Here is a 22,284-nt window from a genome sequence, read left to right as displayed (position 1 = left end):
GAAGATTACTTGTCTGACACTTCGTGCCTCTCTGTCCTTCCACAGAGGTACTGTCACCTTTCCCCCACAGAGTGCCTATCACCTTCTGTACCCATTTCCCCCACGCCTACAAAGGCTACTCCCCATCAAGAAGTCCTTGCAACTCTCTGTATCCTGAAACCCAGCAGACCCACTGCCAACATATGTCTCCCTGACCCCTAGGGCCCCTGTCACATTCTGTTCCCCTGAACTCTTCCCCTAAGGCACTGTACCCCTACCACCTTCTCCCTCCTCCTCTAACAGAGCCCTTACAAACTTACCTTCCATCGTAATCCATGGCCCCAGCTCCCCTTCAAGACTTCTTGCCTCCTTCTGAGCCCCGGTCCTAGGTAGAGCCATAGCCACCTACTTTCCCCTCTTTCTCATACCACACACAGTACCCCCTACCACTTTCTGTATCCCCTGCCCTAACAACGGCCCTTCCACCTTTCTGCCTTCCAAATCCACAACTCCCTCTGGCATCTGTTTCAACCAACCTACCCCTACAAGCCCCCCCTCCACCCACAGGGCCCCTGACTCCTTCTGACTTCCCACAACAGAACCCTTGTCCCCTAATGTATTCCATGTCTCAGACCTGGGGGGGAAGGACCGCGACATGGAACACAAAAGGAGGCAAGGGCTTTGTTGGGGAAAGTCAAAAGATGCCAGTGGCTCTGTGAGTGGGCTTTGTGAGGGTAGGGGGCTAGAGGCAGAAGCCAGGAAGGGTTGGGGATCTAGAAGGCAGAAAGGTTGAAGGAATGTTAGGAGAGGGGGTACAGAAGGTGGCAGGGGTACTGTGTGTGGTACGGGAAAGGGGGAGAGTAGTTAGCTAGAACTTTGTCTAGGGCAGAGGCTCAGAAGGTGGTAGGCAGTCTTGAAGGGGAGGTGGGGACATGGATAGCGATGGAAGGTAAGAGGACGAAAGAGCTCTGTTAGAGGAAGGGGGGGGAAGCAGTAGGGTTACAGTACTTTAGGGGAAGAGTACAGGGGGGTAATATGTGGCAGAAACAACAGTCTTCCACTCATCCACAGCCCAGAATGGCTTGGATTCACAATGAGTGGTGAAGGGTTAATGGCGGCTGTAATCATTAGGCTATGTTGCAGCAGCTAAGGGATAATGTGGCAGAGACTCTACTGGGTTCAAGGGTACAGAGAATTGCGAGAACTATTCGATGGGGTGCAGCCTCTGTTGGGGTAGGGAAGAATGGTGCAGAAGATGGAAGGCACCCTGTGGGGGAAAGGTGACATGGTCTGTGTGGAAGGACAGGGGGGGGGGGGGGGGGCACAAAGTGACAGGACAGCAGTCTTCCGGCCTGGGACAGCTGCTTAGCCTGTCCTTAGTGACATCTTAGCAGGAACTGCTGTCCTCACTGCACAGGCAGACATCCGGACATCCACCACCGCTACCCAGCAGAGAGCGCTCCCCCTCCACACACAGATGCACATTGCATCACAATGAGGACAAGGAGAGTCTAGGGGTTAGCTAACTATTAAAGCTACTGACACATGGTGCCACAATGATAACCCCCCCATTATCACTGCAACAAGCCATGCTTGGGTAGCCACTACATGATTAAATAGAAACTTACCATATCATAGCAGCTCCTTGTCGGTTGGGGCAGATATCCGGTAATGCTGAGGCTGATGCAGAGGTTGGTAGGATTACTCTCCTGGGTATGTGTCCAGAGTGAGGAGGTGGCGCCAAATGTTCCTGATAATAACAAAAATATATTAAAAATAAACTCTGTGCCGGGCTGTTGTGGCGGGAGTCGAGATGTCTGCCAGTGCAGTGAAGACAGCGGATCCAGCCAAGGAATCACTAAGGACAGTCTAAGTAGCGGTCTCAGGTAAGAAGATTACTTGTCTGACACTTCGTGCCTCTCTGTCCTTCCACAGAGGTACTGTCACCTTTCCCCCACAGAGTGCCTATCACCTTCTGTACCCATTTCCCCCACGCCTACAAAGGCTACTCCCCATCAAGAAGTCCTTGCAACTCTCTGTATCCTGAAACCCAGCAGACCCACTGCCAACATATGTCTCCCTGACCCCTAGGGCCCCTGTCACATTCTGTTCCCCTGAACTCTTCCCCTAAGGCACTGTACCCCTACCACCTTCTTCCTCCTCCTCTAACAGAGCCCTTACAAACTTACCTTCAATCGTAATCCATGGCCCCAGCTCCCCTTCAAGACTTCTTGCCTCCTTCTAAGCCCCAGTCCTAGGTAGAGCCATAGCCACCTACTTTCCCCTCTTTCTTATACCACACACAGTACCCCCTACCACTTTCTGTATCCCCTGCCCTAACAGCGGCCCTTCCACCTTTCTGCCTTCCAAATTCACAACTCCCTCTGGCATCTGTTTCAACCAACCTACCCCTACAAGCCCCCCCTCCACCCACAGAGCCCCTGACTCCTTCTGACTTCCCACAACAGAACCCTTGTCCCCTAATGTATTCCATGTCTCAGACCAGGGGGGGAAGGACCGCGACATGGAACACAAAAGGAGGCAAGAGCTTTGTTGGGGAAAGTCAAAAGATGCCAGTGGCTCTGTGAGTGGGCTTTGTGAGGGTAGGGGGCTAGAGGCAGAAGCCAGGAAGGGTTGGGGATCTAGAAGGCAGAAAGGTTGAAGGAATGTTAGGAGAGGGGGTACAGAAGGTGGCAGGGGTACTGTGTGTGGTATGGGAAAGGGGGAGAGTAGGTGGCTAGAACTTTGTCTAGGGCAGAGGCTCAGAAAGTGGTAGGCAGTCTTGAAGGGGAGGTGGGGACATGGATAGCGATGGAAGGTAAGAGGACGAAAGAGCTCTGTTAGAGGAAGGGCGGGGGAAGCAGTAGGGTTACAGTACTTTAGTGGAAGAGTACAGGGGGGTAATATGTGGCAGAAACAACAGTCTTCCACTCATCCACAGCCCAGAATGGCTTGGATTCACAATGAGTGGTGAAGGGTTAATGGCGGCTGTAATCATTAGGCTATGTTGCAGCAGCTAAGGGATAATGTGGCAGAGACTCTACTGGGTTCAAGGGTACAGAGAATTGCGAGAACTATTCGATGGGGTGTAGCCTCCGTGGGGGTAGGGAAGAATGGTGCAGAAGATGGAAGGCACCCTGCGGGGGAAAGGTGACATGGTCTCTGTGGAAGGACAGGGGGGGGGGCACAAAGTGACAGGACAGCAGTCTTCCGGCCTGGGACAGCTGCTTAGCCTGTCCTTAGTGACATCTTAGCAGGAACTGCTGTCCTCACTGCACAGGCAGACATCCGGACATCCACCACCGCTACCCAGCAGAGAGCGCTCCCCCTCCACACACAGATGCACATTGCATCACAATGAGGACAAGGAGAGTCTAGGGGTTAGCTAACTATTAAAGCTACTGACACATGGTGCCACAATGATAACCCCCCCATTATCACTGCAACAAGCCATGCTTGGGTAGCCACTACATGATTAAATAGAAACTTACCATATCATAGCAGCTCCTTGTCGGTTGGGGCAGATATCCGGTAATGCTGAGGCTGATGCAGAGGTTGGTAGGATTACTCTCCTGGGTATGTGTCCAGAGTGAGGAGGTGGCGCCAAATGTTCCTGATAATAACAAAAATATATTAAAAATAAACTCTGTGCCGGGCTGTTGTGGAGGGAGTCGAGATGTCTGCCAGTGCAGTGAAGACAGCGGATCCAGCCAAGGAATCACTAAGGACAGTCTAAGTAGCGGTCTCAGGTAAGAAGATTACTTGTCTGACACTTCGTGCCTCTCTGTCCTTCCACAGAGGTACTGTCACCTTTCCCCCACAGAGTGCCTATCACCTTCTGTACCCATTTCCCCCACGCCTACAAAGGCTACTCCCCATCAAGAAGTCCTTGCAACTCTCTGTATCCTGAAACCCAGCAGACCCACTGCCAACATATGTCTCCCTGACCCCTAGGGCCCCTGTCACATTCTGTTCCCCTGAACTCTTCCCCTAAGGCACTGTACCCCTACCACCTTCTCCCTCCTCCTCTAACAGAGCCCTTACAAACTTACCTTCCATCGTAATCCATGGCCCCAGCTCCCCTTCAAGACTTCTTGCCTCCTTCTGAGCCCCGGTCCTAGGTAGAGCCATAGCCACCTACTTTCCCCTCTTTCTCATACCACACACAGTACCCCCTACCACTTTCTGTATCCCCTGCCCTAACAGCGGCCCTTCCACCTTTCTGCCTTCCAAATCCACAACTCCCTCTGGCATCTGTTTCAACCAACCTACCCCTACAAGCCCCCCCTCCACCCACAGGGCCCCTGACTCCTTCTGACTTCCCACAACAGAACCCTTGTCCCCTAATGTATTCCATGTCTCAGACCTGGGGGGGAAGGACCGCGACATGGAACACAAAAGGAGGCAAGGGCTTTGTTGGGGAAAGTCAAAAGATGCCAGTGGCTCTGTGAGTGGGCTTTGTGAGGGTAGGGGGCTAGAGGCAGAAGCCAGGAAGGGTTGGGGATCTAGAAGGCAGAAAGGTTGAAGGAATGTTAGGAGAGGGGGTACAGAAGGTGGCAGGGGTACTGTGTGTGGTACGGGAAAGGGGGAGAGTAGGTGGCTAGAACTTTGTCTAGGGCAGAGGCTCAGAAGGTGGTAGGCAGTCTTGAAGGGGAGGTGGGGACATGGATAGCGATGGAAGGTAAGAGGACGAAAGAGCTCTGTTAGAGGAAGGGGGGGAAGCAGTAGGGTTACAGTACTTTAGGGGAAGAGTACAGGGGGGTAATATGTGGCAGAAACAACAGTCTTCCACTCATCCACAGCCCAGAATGGCTTGGATTCACGAGTGGCAAAGGGTTAATGGCGGCTGTAATCATTAGGCTATGTTGCAGCAGCTAAGGGATAATGTGGCAGAGACTCTACTGGGTTCAAGGGTACAGAGAATTGCGAGAAATATTCGATAGGGTGTAGCCTCTGTGGGGGTAGGGAAGAATGGTGCAGAAGATGGAAGGCACCCTGTGGGGGAAAGGTGACATGATCTGTGTGGAAGGACAGGGGGGGGGGGGGGCACAAAGTGACAGGACAGCAGTCTTCCGGCCTGGGACAGCTGCTTAGCCTGTCCTTAGTGACATCTTAGCAGGAACTGCTGTCCTCACTGCACAGGCAGACATCCGGACATCCACCACCGCTACCCAGCAGAGAGCGCTCCCCCTCCACACACAGATGCACATTGCATCACAATGAGGACAAGGAAAGTCTAGGGGTTAGCTAACTATTAAAGCTACTGACACATGGTGCCACAATGATAACCCCCCCATTATCACTGCAACAAGCCATGCTTGGGTAGCCACTACATGATTAAATAGAAACTTACCATATCATAGCAGCTCCTTGTCGGTTGGGGCAGATATCCGGTAATGCTGAGGCTGATGCAGAGGTTGGTAGGATTACTCTCCTGGGTATGTGTCCAGAGTGAGGAGGTGGCGCCAAATGTTCCTGATAATAACAAAAATATATTAAAAATAAACTCTGTGCCGGGCTGTTGTGGTGGGAGTCGAGATGTCTGCCAGTGCAGTGAAGACAGCGGATCCAGCCAAGGAATCACTAAGGACAGTCTAAGTAGCGGTCTCAGGTAAGAAGATTATTTGTCTGACACTTTGTGCCTCTCTGTCCTTCCACAGAGGTACTGTCACCTTTCCCCCACAGAGTGCCTATCACCTTCTGTACCCATTTCCCCCACGCCTACAAAGGCTACTCCCCATCAAGAAGTCCTTGCAACTCTCTGTATCCTGAAACCCAGCAGACCCACTGCCAACATATGTCTCCCTGACCCCTAGGGCCCCTGTCACATTCTGTTCCCCTGAACTCTTCCCCTAAGGCACTGTACCCCTACCACCTTCTCCCTCCTCCTCTAACAGAGCCCTTACAAACTTACCTTCCATCGTAATCCATGGCCCCAGCTCCCCTTCAAGACTTCTTGCCTCCTTCTGAGCCCCGGTCCTAGGTAGAGCCATAGCCACCTACTTTCCCCTCTTTCTCATACCACACACAGTACCCCCTACCACTTTCTGTATCCCCTGCCCTAACAGCGGCCCTTCCACCTTTCTGCCTTCCAAATTCACAACTCCCTCTGGCATCTGTTTCAACCAACCTACCCCTACAAGCCCCCCCTCCACCCACAGAGCCCCTGACTCCTTCTGACTTCCCACAACAGAACCCTTGTCCCCTAATGTATTCCATGTCTCAGACCTGGGGGGGAAGGACCGCGACATGGAACACAAAAGGAGGCAAGGGCTTTGTTGGGGAAAGTCAAAAGATGCCAGTGGCTCTGTGAGTGGGCTTTGTGAGGGTAGGGGGCTAGAGGCAGAAGCCAGGAAGGGTTGGGGATCTAGAAGGCAGAAAGGTTGAAGGAATGTTAGGAGAGGGGGTACAGAAGGTGGCAGGGGTACTGTGTGTGGTATGGGAAAGGGGGAGAGGAGGTGGCTAGAACTTTGTCTAGGGCAGAGGCTCAGAAAGTGGTAGGCAGTCTTGAAGGGGAGGTGGGGACATGGATAGCGATGGAAGGTAAGAGGACGAAAGAGCTCTGTTAGAGGAAGGGCGGGGGAAGCAGTAGGGTTACAGTACTTTAGTGGAAGAGTACAGGGGGGTAATATGTGGCAGAAACAACAGTCTTCCACTCATCCACAGCCCAGAATGGCTTGGATTCACAATGAGTGGTGAAGGGTTAATGGCGGCTGTAATCATTAGGCTATGTTGCAGCAGCTAAGGGATAATGTGGCAGAGACTCTACTGGGTTCAAGGGTACAGAGAATTGCGAGAACTATTCGATGGGGTGTAGCCTCCGTATGGGTAGGGAAGAATGGTGCAGAAGATGGAAGGCACCCTGCGGGGGAAAGGTGACATGGTCTCTGTGGAAGGACAGGGGGGCACAAAGTGACAGGACAGCAGTCTTCCGGCCTGGGACAGCTGCTTAGCCTGTCCTTAGTGACATCTTAGCAGGAACTGCTGTCCTCACTGCACAGGCAGACATCCGGACATCCACCACCGCTACCCAGCAGAGAGCGCTCCCCCTCCACACACAGATGCACATTGCATCACAATGAGGACAAGGAGAGTCTAGGGGTTAGCTAACTATTAAAGCTACTGACACATGGTGCCACAATGATAACCCCCCCATTATCACTGCAACAAGCCATGCTTGGGTAGCCACTACATGATTAAATAGAAACTTACCATATCATAGCAGCTCCTTGTCGGTTGGGGCAGATATCCGGTAATGCTGAGGCTGATGCAGAGGTTGGTAGGATTACTCTCCTGGGTATGTGTCCAGAGTGAGGAGGTGGCGCCAAATGTTCCTGATAATAACAAAAATATATTAAAAATAAACTCTGTGCCGGGCTGTTGTGGCGGGAGTCGAGATGTCTGCCAGTGCAGTGAAGACAGCGGATCCAGCCAAGGAATCACTAAGGACAGTCTAAGTAGCGGTCTCAGGTAAGAAGATTACTTGTCTGACACTTCGTGCCTCTCTGTCCTTCCACAGAGGTACTGTTAAGTTTCCCCCACAGAGTGCCTATCACCTTCTGTACCCATTTCCCCCACGCCTACAAAGGCTACTCCCCATCAAGAAGTCCTTGCAACTCTCTGTATCCTGAAACCCAGCAGACCCACTGCCAACATATGTCTCCCTGACCCCTAGGGCCCCTGTCACATTCTGTTCCCCTGAACTCTTCCCCTAAGGCACTGTACCCCTACCACCTTCTCCCTCCTCCTCTAACAGAGCCCTTACAAACTTACCTTCCATCGTAATCCATGGCCCCAGCTCCCCTTCAAGACTTCTTGCCTCCTTCTGAGCCCCGGTCCTAGGTAGAGCCATAGCCACCTACTTTCCCCTCTTTCTCATACCACACACAGTACCCCCTACCACTTTCTGTATCCCCTGCCCTAACAGCGGCCCTTCCACCTTTCTGCCTTCCAAATCCACAACTCCCTCTGGCATCTGTTTCAACCAACCTACCCCTACAAGCCCCCCCTCCACCCACAGGGCCCCTGACTCCTTCTGACTTCCCACAACAGAACCCTTGTCCCCTAATGTATTCCATGTCTCAGACCTGGGGGGGAAGGACCGCGACATGGAACACAAAAGGAGGCAAGGGCTTTGTTGGGGAAAGTCAAAAGATGCCAGTGGCTCTGTGAGTGGGCTTTGTGAGGGTAGGGGGCTAGAGGCAGAAGCCAGGAAGGGTTGGGGATCTAGAAGGCAGAAAGGTTGAAGGAATGTTAGGAGAGGGGGTACAGAAGGTGGCAGGGGTACTGTGTGTGGTACGGGAAAGGGGGAGAGTAGGTGGCTAGAACTTTGTCTAGGGCAGAGGCTCAGAAGGTGGTAGGCAGTCTTGAAGGGGAGGTGGGGACATGGATAGCGATGGAAGGTAAGAGGACGAAAGAGCTCTGTTAGAGGAAGGGGGGGGAAGCAGTAGGGTTACAGTACTTTAGGGGAAGAGTACAGGGGGGTAATATGTGGCAGAAACAACAGTCTTCCACTCATCCACAGCCCAGAATGGCTTGGATTCACAATGAGTGGTGAAGGGTTAATGGCGGCTGTAATCATTAGGCTATGTTGCAGCAGCTAAGGGATAATGTGGCAGAGACTCTACTGGGTTCAAGGGTACAGAGAATTGCGAGAACTATTCGATGGGGTGCAGCCTCTGTTGGGGTAGGGAAGAATGGTGCAGAAGATGGAAGGCACCCTGTGGGGGAAAGGTGACATGGTCTGTGTGGAAGGACAGGGGGGGGGGGGGGCACAAAGTGACAGGACAGCAGTCTTCCGGCCTGGGACAGCTGCTTAGCCTGTCCTTAGTGACATCTTAGCAGGAACTGCTGTCCTCACTGCACAGGCAGACATCCGGACATCCATCACCGCTACCCAGCAGAGAGCGCTCCCCCTCCACACACAGATGCACATTGCATCACAATGAGGACAAGGAGAGTCTAGGGGTTAGCTAATTATTAAAGCTACTGACACATGGTGCCACAATGATAACCCCCCCATTATCACTGCAACAAGCCATGCTTGGGTAGCCACTACATGATTAAATAGAAACTTACCATATCATAGCAGCTCCTTGTCGGTTGGGGCAGATATCCGGTAATGCTGAGGCTGATGCAGAGGTTGGTAGGATTACTCTCCTGGGTATGTGTCCAGAGTGAGGAGGTGGCGCCAAATGTTCCTGATAATAACAAAAATATATTAAAAATAAACTCTGTGCCGGGCTGTTGTGGCGGGAGTCGAGATGTCTGCCAGTGCAGTGAAGACAGCGGATCCAGCCAAGGAATCACTAAGGACAGTCTAAGTAGCGGTCTCAGGTAAGAAGATTACTTGTCTGACACTTCGTGCCTCTCTGTCCTTCCACAGAGGTACTGTCACCTTTCCCCCACAGAGTGCCTATCACCTTCTGTACCCATTTCCCCCACGCCTACAAAGGCTACTCCCCATCAAGAAGTCCTTGCAACTCTCTGTATCCTGAAACCCAGCAGACCCACTGCCAACATATGTCTCCCTGACCCCTAGGGCCCCTGTCACATTCTGTTCCCCTGAACTCTTCCCCTAAGGCACTGTACCCCTACCACCTTCTTCCTCCTCCTCTAACAGAGCCCTTACAAACTTACCTTCAATCGTAATCCATGGCCCCAGCTCCCCTTCAAGACTTCTTGCCTCCTTCTAAGCCCCAGTCCTAGGTAGAGCCATAGCCACCTACTTTCCCCTCTTTCTTATACCACACACAGTACCCCCTACCACTTTCTGTATCCCCTGCCCTAACAGCGGCCCTTCCACCTTTCTGCCTTCCAAATTCACAACTCCCTCTGGCATCTGTTTCAACCAACCTACCCCTACAAGCCCCCCCTCCACCCACAGAGCCCCTGACTCCTTCTGACTTCCCACAACAGAACCCTTGTCCCCTAATGTATTCCATGTCTCAGACCTGGGGGGGAAGGACCGCGACATGGAACACAAAAGGAGGCAAGAGCTTTGTTGGGGAAAGTCAAAAGATGCCAGTGGCTCTGTGAGTGGGCTTTGTGAGGGTAGGGGGCTAGAGGCAGAAGCCAGGAAGGGTTGGGGATCTAGAAGGCAGAAAGGTTGAAGGAATGTTAGGAGAGGGGGTACAGAAGGTGGCAGGGGTACTGTGTGTGGTATGGGAAAGGGGGAGAGTAGGTGGCTAGAACTTTGTCTAGGGCAGAGGCTCAGAAAGTGGTAGGCAGTCTTGAAGGGGAGGTGGGGACATGGATAGCGATGGAAGGTAAGAGGACGAAAAAGCTCTGTTAGAGGAAGGGCGGGGGAAGCAGTAGGGTTACAGTACTTTAGTGGAAGAGTACAGGGGGGTAATATGTGGCAGAAACAACAGTCTTCCACTCATCCACAGCCCAGAATGGCTTGGATTCACAATGAGTGGTGAAGGGTTAATGGCGGCTGTAATCATTAGGCTATGTTGCAGCAGCTAAGGGATAATGTGGCAGAGACTCTACTGGGTTCAAGGGTACAGAGAATTGCGAGAACTATTCGATGGGGTGTAGCCTCCGTGGGGGTAGGGAAGAATGGTGCAGAAGATGGAAGGCACCCTGCGGGGGAAAGGTGACATGGTCTCTGTGGAAGGACAGGGGGGGGGGCACAAAGTGACAGGACAGCAGTCTTCCGGCCTGGGACAGCTGCTTAGCCTGTCCTTAGTGACATCTTAGCAGGAACTGCTGTCCTCACTGCACAGGCAGACATCCGGACATCCACCACCGCTACCCAGCAGAGAGCGCTCCCCCTCCACACACAGATGCACATTGCATCACAATGAGGACAAGGAGAGTCTAGGGGTTAGCTAACTATTAAAGCTACTGACACATGGTGCCACAATGATAACCCCCCCATTATCACTGCAACAAGCCATGCTTGGGTAGCCACTACATGATTAAATAGAAACTTACCATATCATAGCAGCTCCTTGTCGGTTGGGGCAGATATCCGGTAATGCTGAGGCTGATGCAGAGGTTGGTAGGATTACTCTCCTGGGTATGTGTCCAGAGTGAGGAGGTGGCGCCAAATGTTCCTGATAATAACAAAAATATATTAAAAATAAACTCTGTGCCGGGCTGTTGTGGCGGGAGTCGAGATGTCTGCCAGTGCAGTGAAGACAGCGGATCCAGCCAAGGAATCACTAAGGACAGTCTAAGTAGCGGTCTCAGGTAAGAAGATTACTTGTCTGACACTTCGTGCCTCTCTGTCCTTCCACAGAGGTACTGTTAAGTTTCCCCCACAGAGTGCCTATCACCTTCTGTACCCATTTCCCCCACGCCTACAAAGGCTACTCCCCATCAAGAAGTCCTTGCAACTCTCTGTATCCTGAAACCCAGCAGACCCACTGCCAACATATGTCTCCCTGACCCCTAGGGCCCCTGTCACATTCTGTTCCCCTGAACTCTTCCCCTAAGGCACTGTACCCCTACCACCTTCTTCCTCCTCCTCTAACAGAGCCCTTACAAACTTACCTTCAATCGTAATCCATGGCCCCAGCTCCCCTTCAAGACTTCTTGCCTCCTTCTAAGCCCCAGTCCTAGGTAGAGCCATAGCCACCTACTTTCCCCTCTTTCTTATACCACACACAGTACCCCCTACCACTTTCTGTATCCCCTGCCCTAACAGCGGCCCTTCCACCTTTCTGCCTTCCAAATTCACAACTCCCTCTGGCATCTGTTTCAACCAACCTACCCCTACAAGCCCCCCCTCCACCCACAGAGCCCCTGACTCCTTCTGACTTCCCACAACAGAACCCTTGTCCCCTAATGTATTCCATGTCTCAGACCTGGGGGGGAAGGACCGCGACATGGAACACAAAAGGAGGCAAGAGCTTTGTTGGGGAAAGTCAAAAGATGCCAGTGGCTCTGTGAGTGGGCTTTGTGAGGGTAGGGGGCTAGAGGCAGAAGCCAGGAAGGGTTGGGGATCTAGAAGGCAGAAAGGTTGAAGGAATGTTAGGAGAGGGGGTACAGAAGGTGGCAGGGGTACTGTGTGTGGTATGGGAAAGGGGGAGAGTAGGTGGCTAGAACTTTGTCTAGGGCAGAGGCTCAGAAAGTGGTAGGCAGTCTTGAAGGGGAGGTGGGGACATGGATAGCGATGGAAGGTAAGAGGACGAAAAAGCTCTGTTAGAGGAAGGGCGGGGGAAGCAGTAGGGTTACAGTACTTTAGTGGAAGAGTACAGGGGGGTAATATGTGGCAGAAACAACAGTCTTCCACTCATCCACAGCCCAGAATGGCTTGGATTCACAATGAGTGGTGAAGGGTTAATGGCGGCTGTAATCATTAGGCTATGTTGCAGCAGCTAAGGGATAATGTGGCAGAGACTCTACTGGGTTCAAGGGTACAGAGAATTGCGAGAACTATTCGATGGGGTGTAGCCTCCGTGGGGGTAGGGAAGAATGGTGCAGAAGATGGAAGGCACCCTGCGGGGGAAAGGTGACATGGTCTCTGTGGAAGGACAGGGGGGGGGGCACAAAGTGACAGGACAGCAGTCTTCCGGCCTGGGACAGCTGCTTAGCCTGTCCTTAGTGACATCTTAGCAGGAACTGCTGTCCTCACTGCACAGGCAGACATCCGGACATCCACCACCGCTACCCAGCAGAGAGCGCTCCCCCTCCACACACAGATGCACATTGCATCACAATGAGGACAAGGAGAGTCTAGGGGTTAGCTAACTATTAAAGCTACTGACACATGGTGCCACAATGATAACCCCCCCATTATCACTGCAACAAGCCATGCTTGGGTAGCCACTACATGATTAAATAGAAACTTACCATATCATAGCAGCTCCTTGTCGGTTGGGGCAGATATCCGGTAATGCTGAGGCTGATGCAGAGGTTGGTAGGATTACTCTCCTGGGTATGTGTCCAGAGTGAGGAGGTGGCGCCAAATGTTCCTGATAATAACAAAAATATATTAAAAATAAACTCTGTGCCGGGCTGTTGTGGCGGGAGTCGAGATGTCTGCCAGTGCAGTGAAGACAGCGGATCCAGCCAAGGAATCACTAAGGACAGTCTAAGTAGCGGTCTCAGGTAAGAAGATTACTTGTCTGACACTTCGTGCCTCTCTGTCCTTCCACAGAGGTACTGTTAAGTTTCCCCCACAGAGTGCCTATCACCTTCTGTACCCATTTCCCCCACGCCTACAAAGGCTACTCCCCATCAAGAAGTCCTTGCAACTCTCTGTATCCTGAAACCCAGCAGACCCACTGCCAACATATGTCTCCCTGACCCCTAGGGCCCCTGTCACATTCTGTTCCCCTGAACTCTTCCCCTAAGGCACTGTACCCCTACCACCTTCTCCCTCCTCCTCTAACAGAGCCCTTACAAACTTACCTTCCATCGTAATCCATGGCCCCAGCTCCCCTTCAAGACTTCTTGCCTCCTTCTGAGCCCCGGTCCTAGGTAGAGCCATAGCCACCTACTTTCCCCTCTTTCTCATACCACACACAGTACCCCCTACCACTTTCTGTATCCCCTGCCCTAACAGCGGCCCTTCCACCTTTCTGCCTTCCAAATCCACAACTCCCTCTGGCATCTGTTTCAACCAACCTACCCCTACAAGCCCCCCCTCCACCCACAGGGCCCCTGACTCCTTCTGACTTCCCACAACAGAACCCTTGTCCCCTAATGTATTCCATGTCTCAGACCTGGGGGGGAAGGACCGCGACATGGAACACAAAAGGAGGCAAGGGCTTTGTTGGGGAAAGTCAAAAGATGCCAGTGGCTCTGTGAGTGGGCTTTGTGAGGGTAGGGGGCTAGAGGCAGAAGCCAGGAAGGGTTGGGGATCTAGAAGGCAGAAAGGTTGAAGGAATGTTAGGAGAGGGGGTACAGAAGGTGGCAGGGGTACTGTGTGTGGTACGGGAAAGGGGGAGAGTAGGTGGCTAGAACTTTGTCTAGGGCAGAGGCTCAGAAGGTGGTAGGCAGTCTTGAAGGGGAGGTGGGGACATGGATAGCGATGGAAGGTAAGAGGACGAAAGAGCTCTGTTAGAGGAAGGGGGGGGAAGCAGTAGGGTTACAGTACTTTAGGGGAAGAGTACAGGGGGGTAATATGTGGCAGAAACAACAGTCTTCCACTCATCCACAGCCCAGAATGGCTTGGATTCACAATGAGTGGTGAAGGGTTAATGGCGGCTGTAATCATTAGGCTATGTTGCAGCAGCTAAGGGATAATGTGGCAGAGACTCTACTGGGTTCAAGGGTACAGAGAATTGCGAGAACTATTCGATGGGGTGCAGCCTCTGTTGGGGTAGGGAAGAATGGTGCAGAAGATGGAAGGCACCCTGTGGGGGAAAGGTGACATGGTCTGTGTGGAAGGACAGGGGGGGGGGGGGGCACAAAGTGACAGGACAGCAGTCTTCCGGCCTGGGACAGCTGCTTAGCCTGTCCTTAGTGACATCTTAGCAGGAACTGCTGTCCTCACTGCACAGGCAGACATCCGGACATCCATCACCGCTACCCAGCAGAGAGCGCTCCCCCTCCACACACAGATGCACATTGCATCACAATGAGGACAAGGAGAGTCTAGGGGTTAGCTAATTATTAAAGCTACTGACACATGGTGCCACAATGATAACCCCCCCATTATCACTGCAACAAGCCATGCTTGGGTAGCCACTACATGATTAAATAGAAACTTACCATATCATAGCAGCTCCTTGTCGGTTGGGGCAGATATCCGGTAATGCTGAGGCTGATGCAGAGGTTGGTAGGATTACTCTCCTGGGTATGTGTCCAGAGTGAGGAGGTGGCGCCAAATGTTCCTGATAATAACAAAAATATATTAAAAATAAACTCTGTGCCGGGCTGTTGTGGCGGGAGTCGAGATGTCTGCCAGTGCAGTGAAGACAGCGGATCCAGCCAAGGAATCACTAAGGACAGTCTAAGTAGCGGTCTCAGGTAAGAAGATTACTTGTCTGACACTTCGTGCCTCTCTGTCCTTCCACAGAGGTACTGTTAAGTTTCCCCCACAGAGTGCCTATCACCTTCTGTACCCATTTCCCCCACGCCTACAAAGGCTACTCCCCATCAAGAAGTCCTTGCAACTCTCTGTATCCTGAAACCCAGCAGACCCACTGCCAACATATGTCTCCCTGACCCCTAGGGCCCCTGTCACATTCTGTTCCCCTGAACTCTTCCCCTAAGGCACTGTACCCCTACCACCTTCTCCCTCCTCCTCTAACAGAGCCCTTACAAACTTACCTTCCATCGTAATCCATGGCCCCAGCTCCCCTTCAAGACTTCTTGCCTCCTTCTGAGCCCCGGTCCTAGGTAGAGCCATAGCCACCTACTTTCCCCTCTTTCTCATACCACACACAGTACCCCCTACCACTTTCTGTATCCCCTGCCCTAACAGCGGCCCTTCCACCTTTCTGCCTTCCAAATCCACAACTCCCTCTGGCATCTGTTTCAACCAACCTACCCCTACAAGCCCCCCCTCCACCCACAGGGCCCCTGACTCCTTCTGACTTCCCACAACAGAACCCTTGTCCCCTAATGTATTCCATGTCTCAGACCTGGGGGGGAAGGACCGCGACATGGAACACAAAAGGAGGCAAGGGCTTTGTTGGGGAAAGTCAAAAGATGCCAGTGGCTCTGTGAGTGGGCTTTGTGAGGGTAGGGGGCTAGAGGCAGAAGCCAGGAAGGGTTGGGGATCTAGAAGGCAGAAAGGTTGAAGGAATGTTAGGAGAGGGGGTACAGAAGGTGGCAGGGGTACTGTGTGTGGTACGGGAAAGGGGGAGAGTAGGTGGCTAGAACTTTGTCTAGGGCAGAGGCTCAGAAGGTGGTAGGCAGTCTTGAAGGGGAGGTGGGGACATGGATAGCGATGGAAGGTAAGAGGACGAAAGAGCTCTGTTAGAGGAAGGGGGGGGAAGCAGTAGGGTTACAGTACTTTAGGGGAAGAGTACAGGGGGGTAATATGTGGCAGAAACAACAGTCTTCCACTCATCCACAGCCCAGAATGGCTTGGATTCACAATGAGTGGTGAAGGGTTAATGGCGGCTGTAATCATTAGGCTATGTTGCAGCAGCTAAGGGATAATGTGGCAGAGACTCTACTGGGTTCAAGGGTACAGAGAATTGCGAGAACTATTCGATGGGGTGCAGCCTCTGTTGGGGTAGGGAAGAATGGTGCAGAAAATGGAAGGCACCCTGTGGGGGAAAGGTGACATGGTCTGTGTGGAAGGACAGGGGGGGGGGGGGGGGGCACAAAGTGACAGGACAGCAGTCTTCCGGCCTGGGACAGCTGCTTAGCCTGTCCTTAGTGACATCTTAGCAGGAACTGCTGTCCTCACTGCACAGGCAGACATCCGGACATCCATCACCGCTACCCAGCAGAGAGCGCTCCCCCTCCACACACAGATGCACATTGCATCACAATGAGGACAAGGAGAGTCTAGGGGTTAGCTAATTATTAAAGCTACTGACACATGGTGCCACAATGATAACCCCCCCATTATCACTGCAACAAGCCATGCTTGGGTAGCCACTACATGATTAAATAGAAACTTACCATATCATAGCAGCTCCTTGTCGGTTGGGGCAGATATCCGGTAATGCTGAGGCTGATGCAGAGGTTGGTAGGATTACTCTCCTGGGTATGTGTCCAGAGTGAGGAGGTGGCGCCAAATGTTCCTGATAATAACAAAAATATATTAAAAATAAACTCTGTGCCGGGCTGTTGTGGCGGGAGTCGAGATGTCTGCCAGTGCAGTGAAGACAGCGGATCCAGCCAAGGAATCACTAAGGACAGTCTAAGTAGCGGTCTCAGGTAAGAAGATTACTTGTCTGACACTTCGTGCCTCTCTGTCCTTCCACAGAGGTACTGTCACCTTTCCCCCACAGAGTGCCTATCACCTTCTGTACCCATTTCCCCCACGCCTACAAAGGCTACTCCCCATCAAGAAGTCCTTGCAACTCTCTGTATCCTGAAACCCAGCAGACCCACTGCCAACATATGTCTCCCTGACCCCTAGGGCCCCTGTCACATTCTGTTCCCCTGAACTCTTCCCCTAAGGCACTGTACCCCTACCACCTTCTTCCTCCTCCTCTAACAGAGCCCTTACAAACTTACCTTCAATCGTAATCCATGGCCCCAGCTCCCCTTCAAGACTTCTTGCCTCCTTCTAAGCCCCAGTCCTAGGTAGAGCCATAGCCACCTACTTTCCCCTCTTTCTTATACCACACACAGTACCCCCTACCACTTTCTGTATCCCCTGCCCTAACAGCGGCCCTTCCACCTTTCTGCCTTCCAAATTCACAACTCCCTCTGGCATCTGTTTCAACCAACCTACCCCTACAAGCCCCCCCTCCACCCACAGAGCCCCTGACTCCTTCTGACTTCCCACAACAGAACCCTTGTCCCCTAATGTATTCCATGTCTCAGACCTGGGGGGGAAGGACCGCGACATGGAACACAAAAGGAGGCAAGGGCTTTGTTGGGGAAAGTCAAAAGATGCCAGTGGCTCTGTGAGTGGGCTTTGTGAGGGTAGGGGGCTAGAGGCAGAAGCCAGGAAGGGTTGGGGATCTAGAAGGCAGAAAGGTTGAAGGAATGTTAGGAGAGGGGGTACAGAAGGTGGCAGGGGTACTGTGTGTGGTATGGGAAAGGGGGAGAGTAGGTGGCTAGAACTTTGTCTAGGGCAGAGGCTCAGAAAGTGGTAGGCAGTCTTGAAGGGGAGGTGGGGACATGGATAGCGATGGAAGGTAAGAGGACGAAAGAGCTCTGTTAGAGGAAGGGCGGGGGAAGCAGTAGGGTGGAAGAGTACAGGGGGGTAATATGTGGCAGAAACAACAGTCTTCCACTCATCCACAGCCCAGAATGGCTTGGATTCACAATGAGTGGCAAAGGGTTAATGGCGGCTGTAATCATTAGGCTATGTTGCAGCAGCTAAGGGATAATGTGGCAGAGACTCTACTGGGTTCAAGGGTACAGAGAATTGCGAGAACTATTCGATGGGGTGTAGCCTCCGTATGGGTAGGGAAGAATGGTGCAGAAGATGGAAGGCACCCTGCGGGGGAAAGGTGACATGGTCTCTGTGGAAGGACAGGGGGGGGGGGCACAAAGTGACAGGACAGCAGTCTTCCGGCCTGGGACAGCTGCTTAGCCTGTCCTTAGTGACATCTTAGCAGGAACTGCTGTCCTCACTGCACAGGCAGACATCCGGACATCCACCACCGCTACCCAGCAGAGAGCGCTCCCCCTCCACACACAGATGCACATTGCATCACAATGAGGACAAGGAGAGTCTAGGGGTTAGCTAACTATTAAAGCTACTGACACATGGTGCCACAATGATAACCCCCCCATTATCACTGCAACAAGCCATGCTTGGGTAGCCACTACATGATTAAATAGAAACTTACCATATCATAGCAGCTCCTTGTCGGTTGGGGCAGATATCCGGTAATGCTGAGGCTGATGCAGAGGTTGGTAGGATTACTCTCCTGGGTATGTGTCCAGAGTGAGGAGGTGGCGCCAAATGTTCCTGATAATAACAAAAATATATTAAAAATAAACTCTGTGCCGGGCTGTTGTGGTGGGAGTCGAGATGTCTGCCAGTGCAGTGAAGACAGCGGATCCAGCCAAGGAATCACTAAGGACAGTCTAAGTAGCGGTCTCAGGTAAGAAGATTACTTGTCTGACACTTTGTGCCTCTCTGTCCTTCCACAGAGGTACTGTCACCTTTCCCCCACAGAGTGCCTATCACCTTCTGTACCCATTTCCCCCACGCCTACAAAGGCTACTCCCCATCAAGAAGTCCTTGCAACTCTCTGTATCCTGAAACCCAGCAGACCCACTGCCAACATATGTCTCCCTGACCCCTAGGGCCCCTGTCACATTCTGTTCCCCTGAACTCTTCCCCTAAGGCACTGTACCCCTACCATCTTCTCCCTCCTCCTCTAACAGAGCCCTTACAAACTTACCTTCCATCGTAATCCATGGCCCCAGCTCCCCTTCAAGACTTCTTGCCTCCTTCTGAGCCCCGGTCCTAGGTAGAGCCATAGCCACCTACTTTCCCCTCTTTCTCATACCACACACAGTACCCCCTACCACTTTCTGTATCCCCTGCCCTAACAGCGGCCCTTCCACCTTTCTGCCTTCCAAATCCACAACTCCCTCTGGCATCTGTTTCAACCAACCTACCCCTACAAGCCCCCCCTCCACCCACAGGGCCCCTGACTCCTTCTGACTTCCCACAACAGAACCCTTGTCCCCTAATGTATTCCATGTCTCAGACCTGGGGGGGAAGGACCGCGACATGGAACACAAAAGGAGGCAAGGGCTTTGTTGGGGAAAGTCAAAAGATGCCAGTGGCTCTGTGAGTGGGCTTTGTGAGGGTAGGGGGCTAGAGGCAGAAGCCAGGAAGGGTTGGGGATCTAGAAGGCAGAAAGGTTGAAGGAATGTTAGGAGAGGGGGTACAGAAGGTGGCAGGGGTACTGTGTGTGGTACGGGAAAGGGGGAGAGTAGGTGGCTAGAACTTTGTCTAGGGCAGAGGCTCAGAAGGTGGTAGGCAGTCTTGAAGGGGAGGTGGGGACATGGATAGCGATGGAAGGTAAGAGGACGAAAGAGCTCTGTTAGAGGAAGGGGGGGGAAGCAGTAGGGTTACAGTACTTTAGGGGAAGAGTACAGGGGGGTAATATGTGGCAGAAACAACAGTCTTCCACTCATCCACAGCCCAGAATGGCTTGGATTCACGAGTGGCAAAGGGTTAATGGCGGCTGTAATCATTAGGCTATGTTGCAGCAGCTAAGGGATAATGTGGCAGAGACTCTACTGGGTTCAAGGGTACAGAGAATTGCGAGAAATATTCGATGGGGTGTAGCCTCTGTGGGGGTAGGGAAGAATGGTGCAGAAGATGGAAGGCACCCTGTGGGGGAAAGGTGACATGATCTGTGTGGAAGGACGGGGGGGGGGGGGGGCACAAAGTAACAGGACAGCAGTCTTCCGGCCTGGGACAGCTGCTTAGCCTGTCCTTAGTGACATCTTAGCAGGAACTGCTGTCCTCACTGCACAGGCAGACATCCGGACATCCACCACCGCTACCCAGCAGAGAGCGCTCCCCCTCCACACACAGATGCACATTGCATCACAATGAGGACAAGGAGAGTCTAGGGGTTAGCTAACTATTAAAGCTACTGACACATGGTGCCACAATGATAACCCCCCCATTATCACTGCAACAAGCCATGCTTGGGTAGCCACTACATGATTAAATAGAAACTTACCATATCATAGCAGCTCCTTGTCGGTTGGGGCAGATATCCGGTAATGCTGAGGCTGATGCAGAGGTTGGTAGGATTACTCTCCTGGGTATGTGTCCAGAGTGAGGAGGTGGCGCCAAATGTTCCTGATAATAACAAAAATATATTAAAAATAAACTCTGTGCCGGGCTGTTGTGGAGGGAGTCGAGATGTCTGCCAGTGCAGTGAAGACAGCGGATCCAGCCAAGGAATCACTAAGGACAGTCTAAGTAGCGGTCTCAGGTAAGAAGATTACTTGTCTGACACTTCGTGCCTCTCTGTCCTTCCACAGAGGTACTGTCACCTTTCCCCCACAGAGTGCCTATCACCTTCTGTACCCATTTCCCCCACGCCTACAAAGGCTACTCCCCATCAAGAAGTCCTTGCAACTCTCTGTATCCTGAAACCCAGCAGACCCACTGCCAACATATGTCTCCCTGACCCCTAGGGCCCCTGTCACATTCTGTTCCCCTGAACTCTTCCCCTAAGGCACTGTACCCCTACCACCTTCTCCCTCCTCCTCTAACAGAGCCCTTACAAACTTACCTTCCATCGTAATCCATGGCCCCAGCTCCCCTTCAAGACTTCTTGCCTCCTTCTGAGCCCCGGTCCTAGGTAGAGCCATAGCCACCTACTTTCCCCTCTTTCTCATACCACACACAGTACCCCCTACCACTTTCTGTATCCCCTGCCCTAACAGCGGCCCTTCCACCTTTCTGCCTTCCAAATCCACAACTCCCTCTGGCATCTGTTTCAACCAACCTACCCCTACAAGCCCCCCCTCCACCCACAGGGCCCCTGACTCCTTCTGACTTCCCACAACAGAACCCTTGTCCCCTAATGTATTCCATGTCTCAGACCTGGGGGGGAAGGACCGCGACATGGAACACAAAAGGAGGCAAGGGCTTTGTTGGGGAAAGTCAAAAGATGCCAGTGGCTCTGTGAGTGGGCTTTGTGAGGGTAGGGGGCTAGAGGCAGAAGCCAGGAAGGGTTGGGGATCTAGAAGGCAGAAAGGTTGAAGGAATGTTAGGAGAGGGGGTACAGAAGGTGGCAGGGGTACTGTGTGTGGTACGGGAAAGGGGGAGAGTAGGTGGCTAGAACTTTGTCTAGGGCAGAGGCTCAGAAGGTGGTAGGCAGTCTTGAAGGGGAGGTGGGGACATGGATAGCGATGGAAGGTAAGAGGACGAAAGAGCTCTGTTAGAGGAAGGGGGGGGAAGCAGTAGGGTTACAGTACTTTAGGGGAAGAGTACAGGGGGGTAATATGTGGCAGAAACAACAGTCTTCCACTCATCCACAGCCCAGAATGGCTTGGATTCACAATGAGTGGTGAAGGGTTAATGGCGGCTGTAATCATTAGGCTATGTTGCAGCAGCTAAGGGATAATGTGGCAGAGACTCTACTGGGTTCAAGGGTACAGAGAATTGCGAGAACTATTCGATGGGGTGCAGCCTCTGTTGGGGTAGGGAAGAATGGTGCAGAAGATGGAAGGCACCCTGTGGGGGAAAGGTGACATGGTCTGTGTGGAAGGACAGGGGGGGGGGGCACAAAGTGACAGGACAGCAGTCTTCCGGCCTGGGACAGCTGCTTAGCCTGTCCTTAGTGACATCTTAGCAGGAACTGCTGTCCTCACTGCACAGGCAGACATCCGGACATCCATCACCGCTACCCAGCAGAGAGCGCTCCCCCTCCACACACAGATGCACATTGCATCACAATGAGGACAAGGAGAGTCTAGGGGTTAGCTAATTATTAAAGCTACTGACACATGGTGCCACAATGATAACCCCCCCATTATCACTGCAACAAGCCATGCTTGGGTAGCCACTACATGATTAAATAGAAACTTACCATATCATAGCAGCTCCTTGTCGGTTGGGGCAGATATCCGGTAATGCTGAGGCTGATGCAGAGGTTGGTAGGATTACTCTCCTGGGTATGTGTCCAGAGTGAGGAGGTGGCGCCAAATGTTCCTGATAATAACAAAAATATATTAAAAATAAACTCTGTGCCGGGCTGTTGTGGTGGGAGTCGAGATGTC

Source organism: Hyla sarda, chromosome 7 (assembly GCF_029499605.1).
Source record: "Hyla sarda isolate aHylSar1 chromosome 7, aHylSar1.hap1, whole genome shotgun sequence".
Taxonomy (NCBI): Eukaryota; Metazoa; Chordata; class Amphibia; order Anura; family Hylidae; genus Hyla; species Hyla sarda.
The sequence above is the reverse complement of the archived record's forward strand: the minus strand, read 5'-3'. Positions refer to the sequence as shown.